Below are 11,078 nucleotides of genomic sequence, written 5' to 3'. Positions count from 1 at the left end.
AGTCCCGTATGGAAGACATAGTAATAAGCATCAATGACTCAGAGAAACTAGTGAAATATTTGAAAGAAAATAAGTCACCAGGTCCAGATGGAATCTCAGTTCGATTTTACAAAGAGTAAGGCATTAGTCCCTTATTTAGCTTCCATATATCGAGAATCTCTCGTCCAGCGCAAAGCCCCAAGAGACTGGAAAAATGGGCAGGTGACTCCTGTATATAAAAATGATAAAAGCACGGACCAATATGACTTCTTAGGCTTTCCCGGCGTAATAAGGCTTGAAACTTTCTTCGGGTTTGCTGCCGGATCCTGAGTTCTCAGCGGGACACAACCATTATAAGCAAAAACACAGTCCGCTTGCATAGTGCTGTGCATCAAACTTGTTTCTTGACGTTGAAATTACACTTTACGCAATGCACAACGTTAAGGACAATTAATAATTAAACTACACAATACGTATCACACGTTAAATGCTTCTAATACTAAATATTTCGTGGTCTTGAAATTAGCTGAAAAAATGTTAAACTGAGCACTCTTCATTTATGTTGTGCAACAAACATGTTTTTTAAATACTTGTAGACTAAAATTTAGTTTTATATACAATATTTAAAATACATAAGCTCACAGTATTACGGTTTATATGTTTGTGACGGCCGGCCGGGGTGGCGGAGCGGTTCTAGGCGCTTCAGTCTGGAACCGCGGGACCGCTACGTCGCTGGTTCGAATCCTGCCTTGGGCATGGATGTGTGTGATGTCCTTCAGTTAGTTAGGTTTAAGTAGTTCTAAGTTCTAGAGGACTGATGACCTCAGAGCCATTTGAACCATTTTTGTTAAGTCCCATAGAGCTCAGAGCCATTTTTTTTTTTGTTTGTGACGCTATAGGATGTGATGTGACATTGGCTGAGAACTATGTGTCTACCTTATGTTATGTAACAAACATGTTTTACATTGTAAAGTACAATGTAAAACATGTTTTTTGCATAACATAAACGCAGAGTTGGTTGATTGATCTGGGGGAGGAGGGATCCAAACGGCGAGGTCATCAGTCCCATCGGATTAGTGAAGGATGAGGAAGGAAGTCGGCCATGTCCTTTCAAGGGAACAATCCCTGAAGCGATTTATGAAAATCATGGGAAACCTATATCAGGATGGGCGGACGTCGGATTGAACTGTCGTCCTCCCGAACGCGAATCACCGCACGGCCTCGCTCGGTAGTGTGCTCTGTTTAACAGTTTTCCAGCAAATGCCAGGATCAAACAAAATTTAATATTATAACCATTTAACTTGTAATATTGTGTAGTTTAATTATTTATTGAGCTTAACGTTGTGCATTGTGTAAAGTGTAATTTCAGCGTTAAGAAACATGTTTGACGCGCAACACTGTATGCAAATGGGTTGTATCTTCGCCCCTAAGGTTCGGTAACCTTAAACTAGTGCCCCTTTCAGACGTAAGTCAGTTGTTTCCTCAGCATGGCCCAATAAGCCGAAAACCAGTTTGAAATTTTTTTAAATCAGTAGAAAAAAACAGTGCACTTGTTATTCAACATTAAACCACGAAGGAAAGATAGGAGAAATTAGGGCTCTGTATGTGAGTGAAACAGGAAACGAAATGACTAGTAGCGGTACGGGGTACCCTCCTCCACGAACTATACGCTGGCATGCGGAGTCTGAATGTAGATGTAGATACGTTTTCCCTGATTTGAGAAGCGCGGAGTTACGATACGGTTCTCCTCGTCCTGCTTATTCTAGTACACATTTTGTCTACCTGCTGGTCTGCGGACGTACCTGTGGCAGGTGGCATGACCCCCGTGGTGACCCGCGCCAGAGGAGATCTCGGCGGGTGACGCAGCGCGACGAGTCCCGGACGCAGGGCACGGTGCCTGGCCAGCCGCTACGAGAGTAGTTAGCAACCAGGTGTCCGGCGCTACCGTTGCGCAGCCATTGAGCATACAAACCTCGCACACCGCGCAACGCCACGGCGCTCCGCTCGCGCAGAGATAACAGCGGCATCTCGTAGATAGTGGCGCCAATGTTGATCTCGTATCTCAGTAATCGGTCAGAGGTTGGGCCACACCTCTCGTACCGCTCTAAGTGCGTCAAACGGTCTCCGTGACAGTGTGGATTTCGCGCTGAAACACTTGTCTGTTAGCACTGACAACTATACGCAAATGCCGCTGCTCTCGGTCGTTAAGTGAAGACGTTGTCTGTAGTGAGAGGTAATGTCTGAAATTTGCCATCCTCGGTTCACTCTTGACACTGTGGGCCTCCGGAATATTGAATTCCCTAACGATTTCCGAAATGGAATGTCTCATGCGTCTAGCTCTACCATACCTCGCTCAAAGTCTATCAATTTCCGTCGTGTGGCCATAATGACGTCGGAAGCCTTTTCGCGTGGATCACCTGAGTACAAATGACAGCTTCGCCAATGTGCTGCCCTTTTATACCTCAGTTACGCGGTACTACCATCACCTGTATATGTGCATATCACTGTCCCATGACTTTTATTACCTAAATATGTATTCATCGGCAACGGCCTTGCCGCAGTGGATACACCGGTTCCCGTGAGATCACCGAAGTTAAGCGCTGTCGGGCGTGGTCGGCACTTGGATGGGTGACCATCCGTGCCGCCATGCGCTGTTACCATTTCTCGGGGTGCACTCAGCCTCGTGATGCCAACTGAGGAGCTACTCGACCGAACAGTAGCGGTTTGGTCAAGAATACCATCACAACGACCGGGAGAGCAGTGTGCTGAACCCACGCCCCTCCTATCCGCATCCTCCACTGTGGATGACACGGCGGTCGGATGGTGCCGGTAGGCCACTCGCAGCCTGAAGACGGAGTGCTTTTTTAAATGTATATTCATCATGAAAGGCAATATTCTGGAATAAAAAATCCGATTTTTTGCGATTGGGAATATTTTGAGACTTTCAAGGGAAACATCAGACTTGTTAATAACGGATTCTGATGAGTCTTAGGTATATTGTAGAGGGACCTGCTCTTAGCAGTTGGCCCATAGTTTCCGAGAAAATCGATGTTGATGTACAGAATCGTACAGATAAAAAAGTAGCCCATGTAAGTATGAAGGAAATGTAGCAAAATTACGAAGAGCTGAAATAGACTTACCATTTGTTTACAACGAAAAATACAGTGGAAAACACGTTTATAGAAGATGTTGAAAGTGACCACCAGCAACATCAATACACACCTGTGTAAGTCTAAGCATATTCAGATAAACCCGGCGTAAAGTTCTGGTATCGACGACGGCAGCTTCACGGCTAATGTTGTGTTTCATTTCCTGTACTATGTGTGCATTTCTTTCATAGACCTTACTCTTCAAGTGTTGTGAGGTGCCAGGGGTGGAGAAGAGTTTGTACCTATTTAATTCAGACGAATTTTGCATGAGAACGAGACATGCACTCGACCCCCTACTTATCTACCAGCTAATTAATTATGCGCGTGACGGTAACGGAAGGAAATGATGGTGGACCCTGCAAGTTGGTAAAATAAGGAGTGCACACTCACAATAATTTAATAAAAATCGTAATCTACTTAAAAAAAGAGAACTTTATCATAATAAACAACAGGAAATTGGATTCTGCCTGTATCTACGAAATGATATGTGGATTAAATATTACAATGAGATTTATTATTATTCACGTTTGGGCCCTACTGGACCACGCGAAGTACAATCACGGGGCATTCAGTTATTTTCTTTTAGACTTTCTCTCTGCCCAAATTGTTTTCATTCTCTCGGAATGAGCTCTTTTCCTTTCATCAGACCATGTGGTTCCAGTTTTCTTTGGTTTTTCAGCTTGACCAACTACCCAGTCATGAATTTTTTGCCTAAATAATTTTCTGTCTTGAATTTCATCTTGTTTTATATCTGCCTCTTTCATGTCCTCTTTTATAGCAGCAATCCATTTTATTGTCTCAATGAGATTTATTATATATCAGAACATAAATCCGCATGATTGTCGACACACACAGTAGATTGAAGGTTAGGGTATACTGAAATATTATGAGAATAAGAGTTGGCTCGAGAACAAGGGGCTCCTACTCTCTATGATGCAATAGATTGACAATAATGACTGGAGGTCCTAATGAATCAAATATTAATCTCCTGTCTATATAGCAGTATCGCAATTAGTAGTGAGAGCTCAAATGGGATCACAAGGGGAAACAAGCAAAGTGGACTTGCAGCAAAGCGAGCGCACGTGCTGCTGAGGGATTCAGTATAAAATTGATAAGGTCCTACAATGCCGGAGCCGCAAAATACTGTACCAGTACTGAAATCTGCAGCACGGCGTCGGTAGGCAGCGTCCTGATGATGTGGGCGCCGACTTCTGCCGTGCAGCAACTCTGTGTCAACCCCTGGCCACGAAGGCTGTCCGAGAATTCTAAGTTCCTCGGAAAACGAGCGACCAAGTCGCAAGACCGTCCGAGTCCAAGGAAGATCAGATCCCGAATCCTCCTCTGTGATGCGATACAAGCAGCGAAGCCAGCATTGCTCAACTCCCTACTCTCCTCAAAAACCGCGAATCAGCATTCAGTGCTAATTCCAAAATTTCCCCACACTGTCTCGGAACATCATTCGCGCCAATAGCGACCGTTCCTTCCAATTTCGAGCAAGGTTTTATGAGTCAACTGGCCTTAGTTTAAGTTGACCAATCATGGCTCTACTATTCAGCTGAGGGCACTGAACTTGCCGTTTGACCGGCTACAAAAACAACGTGCCTAGACCACCGACCATCCGGCGACAGACAGTCGCACTCAGCAGGGCACAGTCCACAAGTATTCTTAGAATCATGAGGACAGTGCAGTCAGTCGGTGCCAGTAATCTTCGTTCCGGATGCTCCGGAACGGTAAACACATAAACTGCGGCGACACAGACGTCTCACAGGTCGTTTCGCCCTGCATACAGTAGGCGAAACTCGACCGATGTCAGTCGTTCCGCCAGGCGCTTAAGCCTATTGTATGAACCCCACAGAATTCAGGGAAGTGCAGCCACCACCCAGAAATGCCGTGTGCCGCGTCCTCTGACGCTTGCCTCGCACAGCCCACCCATGGAACTAAACCAACATGCATGGGAATCAAGTGAAAGTAGTTTTTGAGCTCTCAGTACAAACACTCTCATTACAATAACCTTATTCGGTCTGTTACTACCGTGCAATGAAATAGAGCATTAATAAAATTGATGAAAATGAGAGGAGACATGCAAAAGAGGGCATGGAACCTTTCAGTGTCCCCACAAGAAAACCACATGTTGTTAGATCCAGCGAACGTAATAGCCGTAAATGTCTGTTGACAGTTCGTTTCTCAGTGAAAACATATGGACTCATTCCAAGGATACCTTAGACGTGTGTCATGTTGCCCCATCTTGCTGGAAGAAGCGTTGTTCTTCATATTCAGTGAGTTGAGCACAAAATGTTTCAAAATTTTCCATACGTGCCACCGTGTTGAGGGTAGTGTCAGGTAGTGTCAAAAAATATATGTCCAATGATGCACATTCCTTTTAAACCTCACCAAACGCCGATTTTTTTCAACATGGAGTAGTTGCTGACGCACAACGTTAGGGTTCTCCGTTGCCTTGTACCTCGTATTCTGTGAATTCACTTGACAAGAAAGATGAAACTATGCTTCATCACTCATGATGTAATGGAAAGGGCTAAAACAAACCATCGCTGATGTTATTCAAAAGCCACGTGCAGACTTCTTTGGACTCTGACTAATACTTCGGCGAATGTCTGCAATAATTTCTGGTGTGCGAACTGAAGGAAATCTTTGTCGTTTTACATTTTGCACTGACCTGTAGGTGTGCCAGTTTTTATACAGACTCTGTATTGCTCTCTTCACTGATAGTCCTTTATTCGGAAACTTGACAACGAAAATTTTGTGAATTTCCTTAATCGAACCTGTTTTCTCCTATGCTACTACAATTTCAATTCTTCCTTCTATCGCCAAAGTAACTTTACAGACCGCAAGGAGAAATGTCGAGCTTCACGGTTGAAGTAAACTGAAATGCTGATAGAAGAATGCTTAACAGTCGATTATTGCATAAAACTGGCCGTAGTTGTAGCTGTTTATTTCGCAAGTCGAAACATTGGTTTTGTAATCAAAGGGGAGGCGGGCTACTTCGAACTGCGTCATCCTGTAATGTGCGTCCCTCCTATGCCTGTAACGTTAGTTAGGTTTCGATCACGCGGAAGTAGTTCAGCCGCTAATGGTGAACGCTGTCACGTTAGCGCTACGGATTCAAATCTTGCCTTTACACTTTCTTTCTTTTTTTCAAATTGATCGTACAGAATGTCATTAAATAGTACATACCATGCAAAATTATTCAAGAATTAATCATTTCCGTCGCAGTAATTTCATAAACGTCAATCATTACACAAACTTGCTTGAAACGTGTATTCCGCTTATTACAGATAAATTACTGATTCGCCTTACTCGCTATAGCTCGCGTCGCTTGCTGTGCTAGAACAGAATTCCGGATGCTATCTGTCGTACAAACAACCGAAAACACAAATTCGTGGAGCACCGCAACACTTTATTGAAAGCTATTGCTTTGCAGGCACACGGATTTTTCAGAAGCGATGCCGGAACACACGTTTCCTTTAAATTCAAAAAGATTATTCGCTCTTCAGTCACCTTTGATACGAATCACTCGTATTTGTTAATCCCGGTGAAAGCATGTGCACTAATTTGATGCAGATTTTAAAAATGTACTGTTATGGAATCTTCCATCGAAACGATTTTTCTATCACTCTTTAGCACGTTAGGATCGTTTTGAATTATTTTTATGAAAAATTTAACCTGCCTGTAAAAGTAAACGTTACAGGGTGGACAAAACGGAGTACATTTGAATGAGATAATTTTTATGTTGCAGATACACGCTCCTCTGTCATCTACAAAGATTTGATCGTAAAATGTCTGATCAGTCTGCCCTCCCGACGAATAAGCTAAAGATTCGTTTTACGTGTTGTGAGCTGGACGCCTTTTCGAAACAGTTGTTTTATCTGCACATGGAAATTGCTTCCAATCTACCGTCTCTCTCTTGGGGATCGGCAGACGGCGTGATCTGAGCCAAATTAGACTGGATCCATAAGAACTGTGCTTGAAGACAGTCTTCGAAGTTTGCCCGCCTGTTAGCAACGTTGCCGCAAGAGATGCTTTTCGAATCTCCGCGGTCAATTTTATGGATTAAGTTTTAGACAAAGTGACGCTATCAGTGCTTGGGAAGGGCTTGAACTTCGCACCTACACGTAGAACCTTGCCTTTAACTGATTTTACTAGTGTTGTTGAAGAAATTTTTAGGTCTTTTCCCAATGACGCCTCATAAGAAATCAGACGTGAAACATGTGGCGCATTTTCGAGAACCCAACCTCACAAGAGTAATGTTTCCGCCTTGGAAGCTACGAGAAGATCCACATACGGTGGTCCTTCCAGCGGATAAGTAAAACGTCACTGTACGTTTACCACGTAAGATCTGTGACCAGAAGAAACTTCCTGGCAGATTAAAACCGTGTACCAGACCGAGACTCGAACTCGGGACCTTTGCCTTTCGCGGGCAGGTGCTCTACTAACTGAGCTACCCAAGCACGACTCACGACCCGTCCTCGCAAATTTACTTCTGCCAGTACCTCGTCTCTTACCCTAGAGTTAATAGAGCACTTGCTCGCGAAAGGCAAAGATGCCGAGTTCGAGTCTCGGCCCGGCACACAGTTTTAATCTGCCAGGAAGTTTCAAAATCAGCGCACACTCCGCTACAGAGTGAAAATTTCATTCTGTGACCAGAAGATTTGTAGCTTGTTGAGTGTACCAACGTACCGGAAGACTGATAAAGGCCCCATTGGGAGAGTAGACAGGAAAACGCCAGTGTTGCTGAATTCTTCTTTCCTTCCACAAAAAGTTGCGCGAAGATTAAGACTTCACAGCTCTGTTCCACCGAGGTTTTATGGTCTTCCAAAGATTCACAAAGAAAATATTTCATTACGTCCTATTGTGAGCAATATCCTTGCTCCGACGTATTTCTTAGCTAGACATTGTGCATCTTTACTGAGACCTTATGTGGGAAGTGCCACCATCATATTCGCAAGCCTGGTGACTTCGTTAATAGACTGAAGTCACTTCGACTCAACGAGACCGACTTATTCGTGAGTTTCGATGTCGTCTCTCTCTTCACTAGGGTACCTTTCGTGGATTCACTGTCACTCATTAGCATCAAATTTGAAGCCGATATAATAGTGCTATTTCATCACACCCTCCCCCCCAACCTATTGGGGACGTGAGTCACAAGAAAACGCTAACACAGGCTTGTAGTTCACAAAGATTTATTACACATATCCCCAAAAAAATTGTACAAAGTCTTTTACAAATCGGCCTTCCAGTAGCCACCAGTAACAAATATAATTAAAAACCTTATGCAGTTCAAATGGCTCTGAGAACTATGGGACTTAACATCTATGGTCATCAGTCCCATAGAACTTAGAACTATTTAAATCTAACTAACCTAAGGACATCACACAACACCCAGTCATCACGAGGCAGAGAAAATCCCTGACCCGCCGGGAATCGAACCCAGGAACCCGGGCGTGGGAAGCGAAAACGCTACCGCATGACCACGAGCTGCGGACCTTATGCAGTCTTTGTAAGATTATGCGGAGTGAAACAAGTTAAGTGAAGATCCTTCCCTGTAACTGAATAACAAATAATCCCAGATAAATATAGATGATAAGCATCATTGCCCACCAGTTTAACAGGAATTTACGGGGACTAAGTCCCCATTGGTAAGACAAGCAACAGTATACAATATTAAACGACAAATTTTAAGTAAAAGAGCAATACCCCTACGGGAATCTTAAATCAATATACAAATGGTAGAACAAGGGAATTCCACCAATTATATAGTGAGTTATTCCACTGAACTCATTCGTGGAATCCCTTTCCAGTATAACAGTAATATTTAGCCAGAAGAGATCGTTATCTTAATAGTCAGTTTAAATTCCACGCAACAGCGGGCACAGCCGAACGGATAACACACTCCCAAACACGAGTGACCAAACTACTAGAAACAGGGGATGCATCTTGGCGCAGCCCGAAAACGTTAACGAGAGGAATCTCCAATAATTAGGAGATAAAATACTCAACTTCTGTCAACAACCGGGGTGAGCAGCGACTCTGACAGGAATACAGCCAAGTAGCGCCGAGCATCACCAAGACGTAGCTGGCCGAGCTAACGGGGTCCGAACATATTTCAAAATGCAAGACACCAAAGTCCCGGCCCCTTCAAACAGAGACCAGAGAATAAATCATAAGATACTCAAGTAACGTTACAAGCACACTGTCTTAACACTAAACATGGCCCGCGCACTAGTGTAGATTGACTCGTGCAGCCTTGACGCTACTCACGCTTCGTGCTCCCGTCACTGAGCAATGTTTTACAGTCGTAAAACCACTACTCAACATATACCGGAATCAAAAGTGAATTCCTTATTCGCTCCACGGCGGTGATAATCACATACAGATCACTGTTTGCGGCCATGAATACAAATTATGATTAGATTGATCACAAACACAACTTCAAAGAAATAGATGATGCCCACCGTTAATAGCAGCAAACGATGAGAATCCACATTGCATACATAGGCATCCAGCATCAGGTAGTACAATATACACACTTGCTAGTGCATTGGCGGCCATCACTACCAGCCCGTCGCCGACACACTCTTCAAATCATAACACAGCGCCGCGAGCAACCGACGCTCCTCCGTAACGGCCACTCCAAGACTCGCCAACACAACACACGAGGTGTGGCTAGAAAAAAACCGGACTAGTACTGGTGAAACAATAAAACGAATGCAATAAGGCTGAAAGTCGCGTGGCCTGTCACGTGACTCTCGCTCCGCCTACTGCTCGAGTTTCATCTGCCTCCTGCACTCAGTCTGCCCGTAGCGTCTGCTTTAAGTAGTTGACGTTTTGTCTGTGCGTCGGAAAATGTTGAGTGTACAGAAAGAACAGCGTGTTAACATCAAATTTTGTTTCAAACTAGGAAAATCTGCAAGTGAAACGTTTGTAATGTTACAACAAGTGTACGGCGATGATTGTTTATCGCGAACACAAGTGTTTGAGTGGTTTAAACGATTCAAAGATGGCCGCGAAGACACCAGTGATGACACTCGCACTGGCAGACCTTTGTCAGCAAAAACTGATGCAAACATTGAAAAAATCGGTAAACTTGTTCGACGAGATCGCCGTTTAACAATCAGAGCAGCGTCTGAGTTAACATGGGTTCACAAGGAAAGTGTTAGGCAGATTCTTCATGAAAGTTTCAACATGAACAAAGTGTGTTCAAAAATGGTGTCTCACAATTGAACAGAAGGAACGCCGAAGAATGATTTGTTCTGACATCCTGGAAAACATTGAAAGTGATCCCACCTTCTTACAAAATCGATGCATTGGAAAACTCCTGGTTCTCCACGACAAAAAAAAGCACGAATGTCAAAATCGAAATTCAAGGCAATGATGATTGTTTTTTTTTGACATCAAAGGGATTGTGCACATTGATTGGGTACCAGAGGGACAAACAGTGAATCAGCATGCAACCGCCATTGTAAAACCGAGGGCACCCATGTCTGAAATCACAACGAACATAAAAGTCGGAAATCGCCCCAGCTCAACTCAGTGTACAATTACACTCCTGGAAATTGAAATAAGAACACCGTGAATTCATTGTCCCAGGAAGGGGAAACTTTATTGACACATTCCTGGGGTCAGATACATCACATGATCACACTGACAGAACCACAGGCACATAGACACAGGAAACAGAGCATGCACAATGTCGGCACTAGTACAGTGTATATCCACCTTTCGCAGCAATGCAGGCTGCTATTCTCCCATGGAGACGATCGTAGAGATGCTGGATGTAGTCCTGTGGAACGGCTTGCCATGCCATTTCCACCTGGCGCCTCAGTTGGACCAGCGTTCGTGCTGGACGTGCAGACCGCGTGAGACGACGCTTCATCCAGTCCCAAACATGCTCAATGGGGGACAGATCCGGAGATCTTGCTGGCCAGGGTAGTT

The 11,078-nt window shown here is 44.1% G+C and overlaps 1 pseudogene; it reads left to right on the top strand.

The window, feature by feature from the left end:
• The first annotated feature begins 2,521 nt into the window (after positions 1-2,521).
• Positions 2,522-2,639, top strand: LOC124803643 (annotated as a pseudogene).
• The last annotated feature ends 8,439 nt before the right edge of the window (positions 2,640-11,078 follow it).

This window comes from Schistocerca piceifrons, chromosome 6, assembly GCF_021461385.2.
Source record: "Schistocerca piceifrons isolate TAMUIC-IGC-003096 chromosome 6, iqSchPice1.1, whole genome shotgun sequence".
NCBI classification, from domain to species: domain Eukaryota; kingdom Metazoa; phylum Arthropoda; class Insecta; order Orthoptera; family Acrididae; genus Schistocerca; species Schistocerca piceifrons.
The sequence above is the reverse complement of the archived record's forward strand: the minus strand, read 5'-3'. Positions and strand labels throughout refer to the sequence as shown.